General features: G+C 38.3%; 1 protein-coding gene across 2 annotated transcripts in view; it reads left to right on the forward strand.

Moving 5' to 3' along the window:
* The window catches only part of gpc5a (glypican 5a), a 101,131-nt gene that overhangs the window by 77,914 nt on the left and 10,086 nt on the right, over positions 1-13,131 (forward strand). The gene's annotated exons all lie outside the window — the stretch shown is intronic.

Consider the following 13,131-nt stretch of genomic DNA (forward strand, 5'->3'; position numbering starts at 1 on the left):
GTTTAAAGCTATCAGTGACAGTGGGTGGATGTTTGTACTCTATCTCTCCTGCAGTTCACTTCTCTTACTTCAGTTTGCCCTTGAATGTGCAGCGACTCAATAGCTGAGGCCAAATGACAGTCGGCTGTCACCGCTCGGCTCCCGCTGCCACGCCAGCCATACAATCTCCCGTCCAACACGGTCCCTCTGGACTCTAACAGTAAACATCTCTGTCCTCCATCACACCATCTAGAAAATGGAGCAGAAGGTCAAGCCAAGGCTGACGTCTAATTCGTGAAATCTGCGGTGGTTAGATAGATGCTTTTGAAAACGTTTATGAATCGTTTCTGTTTTAAATAAATGCACAAAAACTGGCGATTGTCTTAGATAGAAGAAAGGAAATGTCATCCGTTGTATTTTATGGCAGGATTATGATGCTCCCCCTCATCGGAGACCTTCACAACAGATAATCCGACGCTCACCGCCGGCAACACTAGAGAGAAAAGATTTCATCATGATATTTCCATCTCTTAAAAGTGTGAATCTGTTTAGCATTTCTAATGGTGCCGTGAGTCATCCATTCCAAACATTCATATCTAATGAGTAATTAGGAATCTGATCCTACACGCGGAGGCTTTACATGCTAATTGAGTATAAATCTCACCGATTGTTTGATTGTGTGCTTGAGATGTGGAATAAATGGCGGTTGCTGGGCTTCACAGTAATGGATCCAGCGTTATGCCTAAACAGATTTGTTTAATCTGCATCTCTGATTATAACGGTGTCTTCATACAGCCGAGAGAGAATACGGAAATTGTACATCCGTAGCCAACAGAACTGTGGGAAGCTGGTGTGCATGAGTTGAATGCTGATATCACTTCATTTCTATGCGGCTTAAGTCTCTGGCTGTATCTGAATAGATGTACAGAGCTATTTGAAGCGGTCGACTGTATCCAGCCCCCTGCATTTGTGTACACCGACATCTGATTGCACACACACTGTTACTTACAGTACCACTCAATGTCAATTCAATTGAATCCATCCGCCATTTATTGGCATTAAATGATAAAAGGAAATATTTTCTGTTTGTCAAACGTTTGCGAAATATGTTGATAAATTAGTGATGTTGTGTTCCTTAAAACTGGAGGTATACGGTCACACTGTTAAAAATATTGGGTTATTCAAACCAGCATTGGGTCAAAAATGGACAAACCCAAACGTCGGGTTAAATTAACACAAAACTGTTTAGAATTGTGCCGTACAGTTGAACTCTTTGATATTTTATGGCATCAGTCCCCTGAACGTTGAGAAAGTTTGTGTGTTTGCTGTCAGCAGACTGAGACCTTCTGTATCAGGCTCAAATCAGGTGTTTTATATGTCATACATTTCTTCTTAACTACTTCAGAATGCACACATTTACTTAAAGAGCCGATCAGTTTTCATAGCGCTCTAGGCATTAACAACTCTAATTAAGAACGATTTTAATGGATTTTTCATGTGGAGTCTGAGGGTTAACGAAAGTAAGGTCAACAGAAATTGTGCAGATATCATTTCAGACTAAATTAATGTTCACCTTTTAAATATTGTTTTAGACTCGTTCACATCGAGGACAGTAATGAAAACTAAAAACATTAGTATACTAGAAGAGTGAAGTGCACGTCTAAACTATAACAATAGAAACAAAGCAATGATGTTGTTGTGATCGCCATTTTCTTCCATAAACATTGACAGCCAATTAAAATCCATTTGAATTTAAAGGGCTCACAATGGTTGTCATCTCTTGGTGTGGACACTAATATCTTTACAGAGTCTTGAGTGCCCATCCACATGGAGACGCATGTAGCCGTTTACGTAAAGATTTTGTATCGCATCAGCGTTTCGTCCACACGGATCCAGCGTTTTGTGAGCCTGAAACCGCTATTATTTTCAACCGGGTCTCAGAGTGGATACATTTGAAAAATTATTTGTGCTACTTCATGTGTCTTTCTGTATTTTTTCAAATGGAAGAGGAAAGTTTAAAGCCGCTCAGCATTAACAGCTGCTGGTTTTTCATGAGGTGTCCTGCTGTGAGTTTTCTAGAAAGGTTTGAATTCAAAGTTAAAGAGAACGTAAGCTTTAGTGCCATTTTAGCTTTAACAAGGAAATGTCTCTATGTTTCCCAGCTTTCATGTACTGCTGTTCTAGCCTTGACTGAAAAAACACTTCATAAAGAATGAATATTTTCACTCAACTCAACTTTATTTATATAGCGCTTTGTACAATAAAAACATGTTAACTATAAGCAATACATTAGAAGGTTTCTTAACAGCATGTAAAAACAGTCCTGTACTCTCATGAATCGAGAAGCAAATATTTACGGTTGGGCTTTTCCCAAAATCCAAGATGGGTCGTACAAGTTAATGTCCACTTGTGTACGTAAGTTGTTTGTGTTTGTGTTGTTCTGTAGCTGTCAATCATCGGGCTGTGGGATGGTAACCCTGTCAGTTTTTTTCAAGAATGACAGCGTGAGTTTCTTTCCTTCGACACCTGAGGCTGAGCTGCTGCGTGTATTTCACACGTTTAATTGAAGGAGTTTAATGAAAACCCCACAGAAGCTCTTGTGGAGTAAAAATAGCGAGCAGTGTTGAATCTAGGTGAGAATAAGAAGTTGAATGCATATAATAACTCCGGATTTTACAAAAAGCCTCCAGCGCTGTGTGTTCAGAAAGCTGCTGGAAAAATCTCTTAATTACCTTGAAAATAGGTAAGAAAGCTCCTCGTGTTTTATTTTGTCAAGTTAAAACAATGACACATTTTAATGTCTTATGTTGATGTAGCGCTTCCATCGAAGAAATGAAATACAATACAAATGTGTTTATTATTCTCTTTTCCGTATATATGAAGTTGACTGTCCATGTTTACATGAATAAACAGTCTGTGCGCTTGATGTCATCTTTACGATTGGTGAATGGTAGAGCGTTCAAATAGTCCAAATGTTTTGCATAGTCTTTTATTTTTCTTTCACATTCGGTTATTTTTTGTGAAATAGGCCATTAAACAAGTCAACCAACAAAATATGTTCAAAACGAGTATTATTAATACGGTGTTCATGTTGATCGACCTCCGGTGACCCAGCAGAAATCTTTGTATGGAAACTTATATGGGATGTGCAACGGTGTTTCATGCACATTACAATGTTTAACGTCTTCTCATGCTTGACATGGTCAATTTAAAACGAGTTGGACGAGTATTTCTGCGCCATTGTTCGTATAGGTTTCGGAATGTTTAAGAAAAACGTTACGTAAACGTTTTCTTAGTGCCTTATTGGGCAATTTCGTCAAGGCGAAATAAATCAAACTGACTCAAATGTCCGTGTCTCGTTGGCAATGGTTGCGCTCGTGCTTTAGTTTCGCGTCCCCCCCAGCCATCGCAAACATTTGGACTATTAGAACGCTTTACCATGCACGAATCGTAAAGATGATTTTTTTTCCTTTTCTACATCAAGCACGCAGACTGTTTATTCAAGTAAACATTCTCAGTCGACTTCATTTATACAGTAAAGAAAATAATAAACACATTAGCAGCATATTTCATTTCTTTCGATGGAAAGCGTACATTAACATAAGACATCAAATCGCAAATAATCGTACCGCTGTGTCGGTCTATAATACATGTGATCAGACTAAAGACTCAACGGATATTTGAAGGGTGCGCTACTATTCTGTAAGTACTCAAGATTAACATGAGATATGCAGAAACTGAGTTACAGCCACTTTAAATGTTGAACGTCGGGTACACGAGAGCAGAAATGGAAAGCTGGCACAATATCAAGCAAACTTCTCTCCTGGGTGGGAGAAAATTGTATCTTACGGTTAGCGATCGTAAACCAACAATTTCAGTTTAATGGGCCTCACATAAAGGATCCGCCGCAGGAATATCCTCGGAGTCGAGCGGTAACGTTTGTACTCGGGCGTATTCCAACAATAGACTCTTTTTCTTCACCATGGATTGAATACGGGAGCGAGAGCGATAGATCTGAAGCGTGCACACAACTGAGAGGCTTGTAAGATGTACAGTGAAAGCATAGGTTTGGCTTTGTATGTGTTGCGAATGAGTTATATTTCTCCCCGGTGTCTGCGGCTGACGGGTGGGGAGACACAAACATGCGAGAGTCTTTAAGATCAGATTAAAATTCCTCCAATAGTTCCACGGCTGTCGTACGGCTGCCAAGCAGTTCAACCGCAGCCAAGAGATAATATTAAACACAGCAAATCTTCTATAATCGCTGCAGTAAACGGAACAGCTTTTTGTGTTTCCATGCATTTGTTTGTATTTTACTATAACATTTTCTGAGTTTAAGTTAAGTTTTCTCCATTTGACAGACCTACGGGTTCTTACAATGACCGAGACGGATCCTGTCAGCGGCTCTTAATCGTTGGTGGTAATTATCTGAACACGCACTATTAAATGTCTCACGTGAGACTGCAAATGAATAGTCATTGATCAGTATCAAAGCTTCTTTCGCACATTACTTCACAATTGATCCGTGGAAACCGTTTCCAGCTCGCCATCATCGCTTCTAATGTGCGGCTTTAGTTTGACTCTTTATAACACCGTAGATCTTACAGAAGTCAAGTGTTGTCACGCGGTCATTTATTCACTCATCTGTTTATTGTAAGGCCGTGTTCCAGGGGTGTCGTCGGGTCTCAATCACCATTTGAGCTTATTTCATGTAGATTATGTAGTGATTTGAGAACGCACCATTCAGTTTATAAATCAGTATTAGAACATGAGTGTGGTGAGCAGACATCAATGTTTTAGGTCATTATAAATTGCGGCACGGTGATGGTGATCTGTCACTTTATTATTATATTCTGACATGTTTGTTATTTCCAATTTTTTTCTATAAAAAAGTTATAAACATTTAAAATATTTATATAATTTAGAATATGTATTATGTATACGTAGTTTTAAATGCATTTAATAATACAACATATACAATTGTATAATTTATATATAAAATTTTACTTAGTAATATATTCATATAAGATATACATTTATATATATTGAAAAACATAGAAAATGTATAAATATGCGTAAAGAAGTCTATGACATTTAAATCCGTAAAAACATTACCAGTTAATAAAGATGAAATAAAGCTAATATAAAACATGTTTCCATATAGTTTTCTCATAGATTTGAACGTGGCAATTTATTATTATTTTTAATTGCTGAATTAATTGTTCAATTTGTGGTTTGGCAGGAAATTGAACATTTTCTCAAGATGATAACAAGAACCGCTTTTCTAATTGAATAACAGCTCACGACACAATCCACACGTTCAAAAGAGAGATTAAGTGAATTATTCTGCGTGTAGTCTGAATCGGTTCCTCCAAATCAGATGAACAAAATTGCTTTGCTGTGATTTCCACACATTTAAGGGAATAAATGAACGCTGGAGTGCATTAACGATCTACCTAAATCTATCCAGAATCGTCTGAAAACAAACTCATTAAACACCTGATGTTCTCACATCATTCTTTGACCCGTGTTACCGCGGCTCTGGAGGCTTTTGGATTAATCGCTCCTATCGGCTATAAACCGGGTTGCGTTTGGAAAAGATCCGCTACAGCAGAGCCAATGGATTTAACTCAACTATTCAGGGCGACTTTGATTTCAAGATAAAATTCAAAGAGCATGGCATTTTGGCAGGCCATCCAGACGATAGTGCCAGCTCGACTTTTCCAAATGTGATGTGCGAGAGATTAGATTTTATCCCTTTGATTTTCTTTGGAAAAGGTTCACAGCGTTTTACCGTTGACGGTCATCTGTAATAACAGACAGCGGTTGAATGACATGTAAAGCAGTGCCACACACGTGATGCTCGGGGTGCTGAGGATGCTTTATGTGGTTGCTATGCTAGCCAGTTGCTAGGTGGCAGTTCGAATGTTAGTTGTTAATATATCTCATTAACCTGTAACCTCAAGCATTTGTTTTAGAAAACACAGAATAAAGCGCAAAAGAAGATTCATACTCATGTTCTCACACATCTCTCACAGAATATGAAGTTTTTCTGTCTGTTTGTGTTAATTATATTTCTCATTCTTTTCTTTTGTTAATCTGAACGTCTTTTGTCTGGCTTCTGTGTGTTTCTCTTTTTGATTCATGACCCGTAATAAATGACCCGTCTGCACCTGTAACGCAAATCAAACGAAGAGTAAAAGCTTTTGGATGGAGAGAGTGTTTTCCTCAAATACATTCTCCCGTCTGAAGACTAAAACCAGAAAGTCGACAGAAGATGAACACGACCCTGTTTTGTGTCTTAACACACGTTCATGTCGGTCTAGTAAAGGATTCAGCTGTGTTTGTCATTCATGTTTCATCTTTCATCGCAATGTAATATCTTTTCACTCTCTCTTGTAGGCTTTGCTCTGGTGCGTATCGCCCACTTTTATGAACCCGTTGAGTCCTGAAGGATTTGAGGTCGTAATGAAAAGTCTATCTTGACTTTGAGCGCGTTCTGTTGGTGTTAAAATTGCACAGAAACATTTGCTGCGTCCAAAATCGATTACTTCCATACTGTATAGTAGGTGGAAATGAGTCATGAGTAGTTTGTATGAAACCTCAGTATGCAGGCGAGAATTACCCGGATGGTCTACTACTACCGCAGAGATTCACGAGTGTGGATCGGATGGACACTTATGTATCCCATGATGCAACGGGAACTGATCAGTGGTCAAATTTCTAAAGTAATCCAAATAAATATAGCGTAAAACTTTCAGACAGTATGTTTGTAATGCAAGTGGCAATATATGAATGTCTCGTGACTAAATGATGTTTGGGTTGCGTGCGTTATTCTCATTTACAATACGTTCGTCCAAAGCATCCGTTACCGGCCCCAAACAATAGCGGCCAGCCAGGACAACGCCGGTACGCCACATGGCCAGTCCGTACCTGCATTGGTGTGGTCATCCACAAACACATTCTCGCTTATTGGTCAAATCATCAAATCTCTTCTGGCACCAAAACTCTAACCGATTTATTTTTACAAGGAAATTAAAGCTACTGCATGACATCTATACAGACATCTTGTTTGATCTGTTTGTAGGACATAAATGTATTTATGCAGTCAGTGGATTGTAAATGCACAATTATGATTTAATGAATAATTATCACATTATTGTTTCACTTCACTGATTTTGTCATTTCCGTGTAAATCCCTACAGTTCATGTTTAATTCTTTTGTTTCTGAGCACGTTTTCTTCAACACCTCAGGTATCAAATAAGCTGACAGGTTTCAATTAATGCGAAATGTAACAAAAGTCGTTCACTTCCCAGGTGTGTAATTGAGCAGCATGAGCTTGTTAGCACTTGCACGTACAGCGGCATCGTCGTACACTATATGTTGATCCTGGAGTTTGAATCTGTCACACAGGTAATTGAATCACGCATCTGTTGACTCGGCCGTCTTTTGTCTTCTGCTCATTTGATTGTTAAACAACACACGCAGTGATCTGATCCAAAACTAATTCTGCACAAAGTCGAATCTTTCTGCTTGTGCCGTAAAATACTTTATTTTAAAGTAAGCATACTAATATCAATGAACTAGCAGTATATTTGTGTTTTATTGCAGTACTTGATAGCACTTTTCAGTTTGTAAAAGCGTACTTTAAAGTGTGGTGTAACCGTACTAGAACTATGTTTTCTCTTTGTATCGCGACTTTACTTGAACTTATAGGTATACAGATGGTAAGTTTACGAGTTCAATACTTGAGTTGGTGAACTTTAAAGTTTACTCACTGTATATAAATTACTACACTAGTAGTTTACTGCAAGTGTACTGAACTTGTGAGTTTTTGCTAAGTGACAGTTCAAATGGCCTTTCAAGTATACTACTGTGTTCCTATTTAGGTTTTAATTTGTATACTTCAAAGGTAATACAACTACAAACCAAGTATACTTAGAATACTTTTTAGTATAGACCAAACATATTTACACTTTTGCGTCAGTATAAGTCAATGGTACATACGTTTAATTTTATGTTTTAATTCACGAAGAATTACACTAGAGTAAAAGTAAACTGTCTTGTTTTAGTTTAGTTTAAAAGAAGCGTACGAATAGCACATAATTGAATAATCGTATTATTTTGTAAGGCAGAAGAAACACTACGAATTATGTTTTTCTTATCATAATAAAAATGTCTGCTTGATTCGACAATGTTAAATGAATGTTTTATGCCCAAGCATTTACTTACGTGAGGAGTAAAGTGGGAAGATGTGCAGTATAGTCATCCAGACGTTAATAAAATAAAAATCTATTACAGTTAACAACATCTCCTGAAAGCCAGCTGAGGCCATTGCTCACCGTTACCCAATCGCACCCTTTACAGAGAACACGCAGGCTGAGAATCCCTGACCTCCGTCATCTGTGAGATGTTGTGTATGTAGTATGTATGTGGTGACTTCACCTGAGATTCATCATTCTAATACAGGTAGACAGTTTAATAATGCCGCCGATGGCTTGCTGAGAACAGCGGGATGTTTGTTTAACCCAACGCAGTTCAGTCATTAGTCTCCGTCTTTAGAGGACTGGATGAGAAAGAGCAACACTACTGTGATGATGTGAACATTACAGAGTTTGATTTACAGAAGAACGAGCTGTCGAGCGGCTACTTCATTTTCTTTCCTCACCGTGTGTTGTCCTACCAATTCTTTTTTTTCTATTCAGTGTAAATTGAGGATTTAAAGAGAGCGTTGAATCTTTTCATTGGAAAAAGTCATTTAGAATTAAATAATTGTGGATTGTGGTTGCTTTTCAGTTTTTCTAATGAAATCTGCTATAGATGGATTGACGGAGAGACAGTAGACAGACAGACAGACAGATGGATGGATGGACATAGACAGCTGATAGGCAGACGATAGATAGATAGATAGATAGACAGACAGACAGACAGACAGACAGACAGACAGACAGACAGACAGACAGACAGTCAGTCTCTCTCAATATCAATATAAGGGTGCTTTATTCTGGATTATTACCGCATTCACACCGCTGAGCCACACTAATGCCCAAAAAGCTGAAAAAACGACACAAAAATTGAAGGAGCCGTGTCAATGGAGAAATGAATGACATGCCAATAGGAGTCTTTGGTTGCAAGCCTTTGTATGCCGGCAAGTCACGCATAGTTCCAAGCAATTGCAGAAACCTCCGGCTTGATGAAGTGAATCTGGTATAGCTGAGCGTTGTGAGTTTTCATAGCCGTGTGGTTCCTGTTTTGTGTAGGCCACGGAGAGTTTCAGAAGTCTCCGGAGATGACTTGCGCCAGATGGTGAGGCACTCATCTACACCCTGCCCGACATGAACAAATCTTTAAGCAGAAGTGTTTATCTTGTGAAACATTTCCATTTATAAATATTTGAGGAGTCTGAAGGCGCACGTGCACCGATCCCTGATAAAAATCACAAATATTCCAGGCTGTTAAAAGGCCATGAAGATAAAGGTGATGTTTGATGAGTAAAGCACATCGTTAGCTCTGGTGTGCGGATAACCTTGTTATACTTACAGAGCTTGCGGTCGCGCACACGTCCGTGTGTTTTGACGAATGCGTCTGTGCATTAAAACAGACTCAGACAGCGTTTCATTAATTGAACATCACATGGAGCTCATTTCACGGCACGTTCTCAAAGTTTGTAAATGAAAGTATTACGATTGAACTTTTCTCATGTAGCTTTAGCGCTAAGTGCTCCTGTCAACAAGCCGTCAGCGTCTCATCTTTCGTTTTTCCCGCATGGCTGTGATTGGAAAACTGTTTTGATTTCACGCTCGGTGAAACTGAAATGTACCACGTACAAGTGGCGAGCACAGTAACGCAAACTCTGTTTAACTTTAAAGTTAGTAAATCAGGGTTGTGAACGCTGTGGCGGGGAACATTTGGTTGGTTTCCAATTAGCAGTGTGTTTCAAGTGTCTGACGCTTCTCTAAAGTTTCAAAGTGTCTAAATAACTGGTAGCAAAATGGGACAATGCTTTTCAAATTCACCGGCACTGATCGAGCTCATCCATCTACATTCAGGGTCAACGCACAAAACCTGAAGCCGTAATGGGTTCGTTCATCTACTCGACTCGCATGTCATTCACACTTTTGTGGCCTTGGTTTTCATGATATTCCGATTTAATTCAGGCTCTCATATCGCTTCAGAAAGTTGAAAATGCAGCTCAAAAGAAATTTGTACTTATTCTCTCATTGTGTTTTTGGCATTTTGCAGATGAAGGTTGCAAAGAAAGAATGTGATGATGAATCATTACTCATATGGACAGGTTTACATTTAGAGAAAGTCACAGAACACCTTCAGCCGACTGAATTCACTGCCAAGAGTTAAACATTGAACAGGATCTGTAATTCTATTGGCAGCCGTCTCGCAGTGACTGGACATTTTACAAGACGTCGCAACTGGCACACGCCTTCAGAGTGACTTCGGGTCATTCAAGGTATAGATTTTTCATCCATTTATCAATGTTCCTGGAAATCCCACAACGGAAATTTCACAAATGTGATATTAGATCAGGTTTATTAATGAAATGAAAATGTTTTGTTTTTATGTAATTTTTTATGTTAAATCATTTATTGGCCCTGATTTCATACCATTTGGTGACAGGTTGTTAACTTCAAATCTCATTGTTTCTGTGAAGATATTTGATTTTCATGCTCGTAAGTGTTTCTTTTGGCTTTAGTTTTGGTCAAATATATGCAAAAAATGAAATTTGTTATTTTACAAATGAATAGTTTCACTTCAGAACGCATTTATAAATGACTAGATTATTATTGTTGACTAAAACAAAAACTAGTAAAAGATATCTATTTTTTTAAATAAAAAATATAGGCCCAAATATTATTTGAAAAAATATAAAATAGACAAAACAATTTAATGTTGCTGTAGCAGTTTACCAAAATGTGTTAGGCGTGAAAATTATTAACTGGAAATACATAAAAAAGAATCTGAAGTTAATCAATATTAATTAGCAACAATGGCAATATTATTTGTTAAAAAAATCAATATGAAAAAATAAGCTATATATTTCCTCACACTGGGTTCACACCAAAACCGAATTAAGCGTTTTGTGAGAGTAAATTAAAAACAAAGTCAATGCAAAGTATAGCGTGTAGATATTAGAACCTGTGACAGGCGCTGCGAATGGCGCGATTGCCGCAAACCCACATCAATGTCGTCTTCCGCGAAGGTTGAAAATATCTGTTAAATCGCGTCACTCACACGAAAGTAACTAACTAAAGAGACAAAGACCACGGAACGCGATTGTTTGGGTTTGGTGTGAACCCAGCATGAGAGCTTCACTGAGAGAATCACTGATGTTGTGTTATCGTCGAGCTCTTAAGATCTGTGTGAAGACACTCTTAAAAATAAAAGTGCTTCAAAGGTTCTTCACAGCGATGCCATTAAAGAACCATTTTTGGTTCCACAAAGAACCGTTCAGTTAAAGGTTCTTTAAAGAAAAATCTCTTTCTTACCTTTTTATAATCTGATGAACCTTTTGGAGCACTCTTTTCTTTTATTTCTGTGTTTTTCTTTATGCAATCTAACACCTCAGATGCTGCGTGTGGTCAGGGAAACACATGTCCTCTGTTATGATGCATGCTTGTCTTGTTCTCATCTTGTCTTTGGAGAGTTCATGTTTCAGCTCTTTGATGTGAAGTGATAATAGAGTGGATTTCTCTCATCCCTTCTTTCGTCATGCGTGGGCCGGATGGACTCTCTCTCTCTCTCTCTTTAGCATTTTCTCTGTCTTTAATCAGCACTGCATGGCTGAAGGTGAAGGAAAGAATGAGATTGGTTCTCTGTAGAGCTCAAACATGGCTTCTGTCTTACATATTTGTGTTCTTTTTGAACCAATGACCAGAATACATTCAAACTAAGTGTGCTATCTTAAGGTCCACATGAAATCAAAATGGAAAGGATTTTTAGTCTTAGTATGAAAATTCACATTTAGAAGATATAGACATTCAGTCTTTGTCTTTTATTAATACAAGTCAACAATGTTTGACACTATTCGCTCTTCTCATGTTTAAGCTTCTCATCAGATTTCAGGTTGTCATGTGATCCAAACGCCATTGGCTATTTATAAAAGGGTAAAGAGCCAGTCAATATGTTGTGTTGTCTGGTTTACATGTTTAAACAAAACTAATATTGCTTTCTTTTGCAAACACTCATAAGTGGTTTATTCACTTTGACATTTCTAGATGCACTGTGATCCGAAAGTTCTGCCTCATGACTCTCAACTTGTGTTTGGAGCGCAGGAGAACATTCTTGTTCTGTCATGACCTAAAATGGTCAGCGCTGGAGGGCGCGAGATGGATTTTGAATCGTATGGAATTCATTTGCTATCTGTACCGACTTCAAAGCCGTGGCTCTCCGGCCCGACCCGTACCTGTCTCCTACCATAAATGGCCTCGCAAGGAATGTCATGAATCAAATTATTTGCTTCTGAAAATCCCACTTGTACGCTGAAGACCAGGGCTTGACTATTTATAACAGCCAGAGCTCTGGCAGCTCTCAAAAACATGGCCGCCTGGATTCTCAGTTTACAAGCTCACTAAAAAAGGGCTGTGGAGAGCCATGAAATGAAGCGAAGATAAACACAAACCTATCAGACTCCAAGACTATGACAGTAATGTATATTAGTCATTGTGTGTGATGACAGAAATGTGTTGAGGGATTTTGCAGCTATCAGTGTGTTTGGATGTTGTACGTCATTGGTGACAGAAACACAGGGTGATGTAAAAATACAGAGCGGGACGTGTCTTAAACAAGTCAAGATTAGGAAGAACGGTCTGTTGTTATTTAGGATTTAATTCATGGAGTTACTGGTGTGTGTTGTGTGTAGCTTCACGGTTTTCATTCTTTTGTTTATAAATGGTCATCCACACCCACACCGCAAACACGGCTCATTTGACTAGAGAAAGACGCGGCTTGCGTTTTCTGTGCGGTTTGAGACGCGAAATGTGAATCGCCCCTAAATCGAAACAAACCAAATGCAGTTTGATTGATATTAAATGAAAAAACATGATTTAGACTTGGAAATAAACTCTTCATATATCCTATATATAATATATCCTATATGTATAACTTATTTTATTGTTGCTGTTAAGTACTTATCAATC

Source organism: Barbatula barbatula, assembly GCF_947034865.1.
Source record: "Barbatula barbatula genome assembly, chromosome: 8".
Taxonomy (NCBI): Eukaryota; Metazoa; Chordata; class Actinopteri; order Cypriniformes; family Nemacheilidae; genus Barbatula; species Barbatula barbatula.